This window comes from Mastomys coucha, unplaced genomic scaffold (assembly GCF_008632895.1).
Source record: "Mastomys coucha isolate ucsf_1 unplaced genomic scaffold, UCSF_Mcou_1 pScaffold16, whole genome shotgun sequence".
Classification (NCBI taxonomy): Eukaryota; Metazoa; Chordata; class Mammalia; order Rodentia; family Muridae; genus Mastomys; species Mastomys coucha.
In genome coordinates this window covers 90,892,337-90,897,657 of record NW_022196898.1, presented here as the reverse complement: position 1 = coordinate 90,897,657, position 5,321 = coordinate 90,892,337, and positions in this window count along the sequence as shown.

Here is a 5,321-nt window from a genome sequence, read left to right as displayed (position 1 = left end):
TCCTCTCCTCTCCCTTCTCCTCTCCTCTCCTCCCTTCCCCTCCCCTCCTCTCTCCTCTCCCCTTTTTGCTCCCATCTCATTTTCCACCTCTCCCTCTCACTCCCCCTCTGTTATCAAGCTAAGTAAGATTTCTAAAGAAATCCTCGATATAAGGCCAGCTTTTGCAACCTGTTAGCTGGGAGTAGAAGGAAAGAGAGATCTGGAGAGAAAGTGTACATGATTAGCAAGTTTGAATGAAGCTGTGTTACAATCGAGGGTTAGAAAACAAAGCCTTCTAAGGTGAGTGCAAAGGGCTTCCAAGATTGGCCAAAATGATTGAATATTTTGCATAGTAAAAATAATTAGTCAAAATATAAAAGAAACCTAGGCCTAACAGTAAAGCAGAGTTAGGTAGCAATCCCTAAAATTAGCTTAACACTGCAAAGAACATCTATCTTTTGCATGTAAAATCATTTCTTAGTGACCTTGAAAAACCATAGTGTGCTGCCTAGGCATCCCTGTCACATACATTTTAAGGCAACGAGGAAATCTTCTTTGACCTTTTGTGAAACAGAACTGAAACTTTGCCTCAGGTAGGAATTATTTGGCCTGACCGGAACATAAAAGATTACGGAAAACCCAGAACCACAAAATTTCATTAGTCATTAATGTTGTTTCCACGTGTTCTTACATGGCTGATATGAGATTGATACTGTTTAGATGTTGGTTCTAAGTGTGAGGTGAGTGAGGCCGAGAACACTGGGAATTGGTCCCAGTAAAAACTCCATCACCTGTACGAAGTTTGATGGCTGGGGTGGTATTTCAGAGATCCTGGGTGATTCTTGATAGAAGCCATTTTTCCATCTTCCTGACTCCTTCTCTATTTCTTTGCCTTATGTATGCAGTTTTCCTCTGTTTGGATTTTTATTTTAAATTTCTTATCACCCACAATGAGGTGAAAGGCCTTGGAAGGCAGAGACTGGGAAATTGGCTTTGTGGAATACACACAACCTGGAATGTTATGTTCCCTCTGTTCCTTCCATAAATGTTTATTGAGTGACTGAGAGGCAAGTTCGAGACACAGAGACTTCATGTACCCCTGCAGCTACCACTCTCGCTGCATTTTTCTTCTTTTTATGTTGCTTTTAAGAGCCTTCTAATCACTTGTTTGGATTATCTCTCAGCCCTTTGGGATAGTTGTTGGAGACCACCTCCCCAAACTCGAAAGTTTTGTCCCAAGTTGGCGGTGACCATGATGGAGAATTTAAACACCCAGAGAGGATGCCTCTTCTCATTCCCTGGTGAATGCTAAAATGGAGTCTCTCCTGAGCTGGAGTCTCAGTTCAAGGCGATGGATCTCAGAGGCAGTTAGCCTGTTTCTTTAGAGGAATCCCAGCTTTCCTGACAGCAAGGCGATCCTCTTTAAAGTTGAAAACCATGTACAAAAGCTGCCATACCCCCATACATTGGTGAAGGTATGGTGGTCTCCTGAGCTCTTCTGCTCCTGTAGTGAAGAATGAAGACCCCAGGGGGCCATTGTTTACCGAACGATTTATACATGCTGATGAGAAACCAGAGTGTCGGTTTGTGTGTAAGACAGCACTGGAGAGAGGACATCAGCTCAGGCTCTGCCAACTACTTCCTTACTTAGAGGTAACAAGGACATTGGGAAAGGATGTGGGGGAGGTATGCTCAGTTCTCCATTTAATACTTCTTTATATAGTGTTCTAGGATGAAGTGCTCGCATTGGCTTCTACAGGTTGTCTCCCTATTCATAATCTATGAAGTTATCTCTTAATCAGGAATATTGTTCTTTAGACATCTCTGTCCTAAAATCACTAGAGTATTGACATTAGCAGGAAAGGATGATGGGAAGGAAGAGCATTGAATAAGGGGAAAGAATGGCTCAGAAACGGATTCTAGAAATCCCTACTCACCCGGTATCCACAGGGTAGGTTAAGGAGCTTTCCGGATTGTTGAACTCCATCCTTTCATACAGCATGGGGCAGCTCACAGCCCTGCCACTTGTCTCCTTTTGAATTTTGTTCATGAAGCACATCCCATACCCCAGCATGGAAGACAGTGTCAGATCTGTGATTTGTTCACCAAGAACCAGTGTGAGCTGTGAACAAAGCCCTCTGTGCCCTCTCTTCCCCCAAAGTCCTGTCTTCCAGCCTTACCACACAACCTCACAGGTCTTTATCCCACACACCTGTTCATTGCACATTACTTCACACAGGTTGAGTTCACTGGATCTTTTGTCCATTCAACAATTGTTTTTATTGAGTATCTATTTTGTAAACATCATTGTGCTGGGTGGTGATGGTGTAAAACTAACAGAATACATTCCTTGCTCTCAAGTTGCCCCTGGGAAAACAGACACCTTAAGCAAATACTTCACACATTATTCTAGTCTGTTCTGTGCCAAGTTGCTATGGGAACACACAAAAGAGGCACTTAACCCAGTCTTGGGTAGAGATGGGCAGGGCAGGATTCAGGAAGAAGTGGTGCTTGGGCAGTAGGAGATGATAAAGCATTAAACTGGGAATTTGTGGGAGGATGCGGGGGAGGAAGGGAGCCAGGGGAGGTTCCTGGAAGCTTCTGCAAAGGCTTAGAATGGAGGAAAACCAGTGAGAGGCTGGGGGATTGCAGGTTGTTCAGTATGACTAGGTATTAGTGTGAGACTGGAAAAATAGACACAAGTGATGGAGTGGTGTCAAGGAGTCTCGGCTTTTTCCTGAGGGCCATGGGGAACGCTCAAGGGTACAGGTGGGGAGGGGCGGGTCTCATTTGCATTTCATAAAGGTCTTTCTAATTGCAGCCTGAGGAATAGATTGGAACAGAAGAGAGACTAGTTATGTGGACACTTTAGTGACCCAGAGAACGATGGATTGTGAGCAAGGTGTGGTGTGTGGCAGCAATAAAAGATAGAGATGTCCCCTGGGTTCTGATGATGGCATGCTGCCAACCACCTAGCCAGCCAAGTAGTGTAACATTGCAATTATCAGTTAAATTTTGATTGTTCATTTCCTCTTGTTATTTTATTCTATTTATTCTATTTATCTTTCTTTTATATGAGAAAATATCATTAACAGCTGTTGGCAGTGGCCTCTTTTTCTTTTTCTTTTTTTTTTTCCTTTTTGTAAAGTTGGAAACCAATAATAGCACATACAGATGAAGCAAACTGACAAAAAAAAGTTTTAAAACACTAATATTATTTTTTTTCAAAGGGAAGAAAAAACCCTATGCCATATGCAGAAACTTTCCAATTAGGTTAATGTACCTTAAACTGTATTAGTAATTAAGTGCTTTGGGTATTAAAATGCCTAATCTAGCTTCAGGCTATTTTTGATAAATCCTTTGACATTTTGCCAACCGAGTGGGAGAGACAGAGCCGAGGAACCCTCGCCTAGGGATTAGGGAGTTTTGACTCTCCTACCCAGCGTGGGCAGCTTACTATATGACCTTGGTAGTCTTGCCTTCGGCTCCAAAACTTGAGTTGTTCTACCTGTAAAATGGCAGAAATGACAAGGCAGCAATCATGATTATGTAACTGTTTCACCTTACACAATTACTTGTTTTTAGAGGCATTTTTGGGTGGATTTAATTCTGTGTATGTCACAGAAGGAACCACTTGCCTCCTGACCCAACTCCTACTCCCACCCCCACCCTCACCCCAGACTTTCTTGAGTTTTCCATTCTGCTTTTCTCATGGCTAGATATTTGTTTTTAAGCTATATCATTTGTACATAAGGATGAAAGGAGGCAGGAGGAGCTGGTGCCAGCTGCGTTTCCCCCCAACTGTAAGAAGCAAAGCATCTCCTCAGAGGCAAGGAGGGGCTTGATTGTAGTGGATGGCTATGGCATCCCAAGCACAGAACAACGAAAGCATCATAGAGTTCTTCCTGCCTCCACAGGAGAACAGAACAAGAGGCAGAGGCTGAGGGGAACAGGGTTGGGGGGAATGAACTACTTTTGAGAACTGGATTTTCAAAGATGAATCTAGAACTGGGGCTTGGTTATCTTTCACTTGGGAATTTGCTTGTTCGATGGAAGCATTTTGTTTGGTTGGTTTTGGTGTTGAGAATGGAGCATAGGTCCTAATGCATGCTAACCAAATGCTCTACCTAAGTTGTATTCCCAGCCATGCTCTTTGGGGTTTTTGAGACCTAGTTTTCCATTTCTTTGGTTTGTATATGTGAAAACTTGACCACACAGATATAAGGAAGTTTCACTCTCAATCTAGCTAGAGGATTTGACCCTGAAAAGAGATTCACCCTTAACAAGGCAAGAAAGAAAGTTGTACTTGAAAAAATAGAAGGCATGCCGATTACTGATGAAGCCTAGCTGTCTCTGACCCTTTTGACTTATTTACTGTCAGATGGTATAAAGAACAGTAAGTCCAGGAAACCAGGATCAAACTATATATGGTGTGCTGTCCTTGGAAGGGTACTGGCCCAGCATATTGGGGATCAAGACTCAGAGCTAGTCAGTTGTTCAAGCACTCCCAGTTTTCTTGTTGGGTGATCTACCCAATGTTCCCCTGAAGAACTTTAGAAAGATGCTGCCTCTTCCTATAACAAGATAGCAGGGAATGGTTATTATGATATCTCCAACAAATTTCAGTCAGATCTCAGTTTCCTATTGCAGAGGATTAATGAACAAGTTCATTCCTTATTCTATGTACCTCTCTAATCTCATTATGATATTAGGGGGGGAATGTCCAGTGGTATTTTTAAAAACCTGAAAATGTGTAGAATTGTATTCTTAGAAAAACAGAATAGCTTTAGGTCTGACCCATCTCATCCTTCTGACAAATTTGTTCCAGGCTTGCTAAGGGAAACTCTCCAACTGTCTTTCCCTGTGCTTATTCTGTTATGCAAGCTTCTATAGTCACCAAGATCCAAAAAGAAAGAGAAAATCCTTTTTAAAATGTCATCTTCCTTAGGAAGACTGCCACTTCCTCTTTTTCTCCAATGACTTGTTTTTCTGGAGAGACACTGTGTATGTTTACAAATAACTCAGTCTGGTCCAGGATCTTAGCTAGAACCACACGAGGGAACACATGGGATGCAGACAGAGTTGGGTGAGAAGAAGCAGACTCCTGATCTGGTCTAAGTGAACAATTTTAGGGACACAGGAGAATTACCAGGCATGCTCTTGACTACAGAGCGGAGCCTCGACTGTGTATTTTACATGCATTTGTGCCACTAGCAATCTGTCTGTTTGGAATTCAACAGCCCAGCTTCTTTGCTGGACCGAGTGTATCCAGTGGAAGAAAAGCAAGTTCACTCACAATTAGGACAAACTCATGAATAACACAACAAGAGAAATTAAGGTTA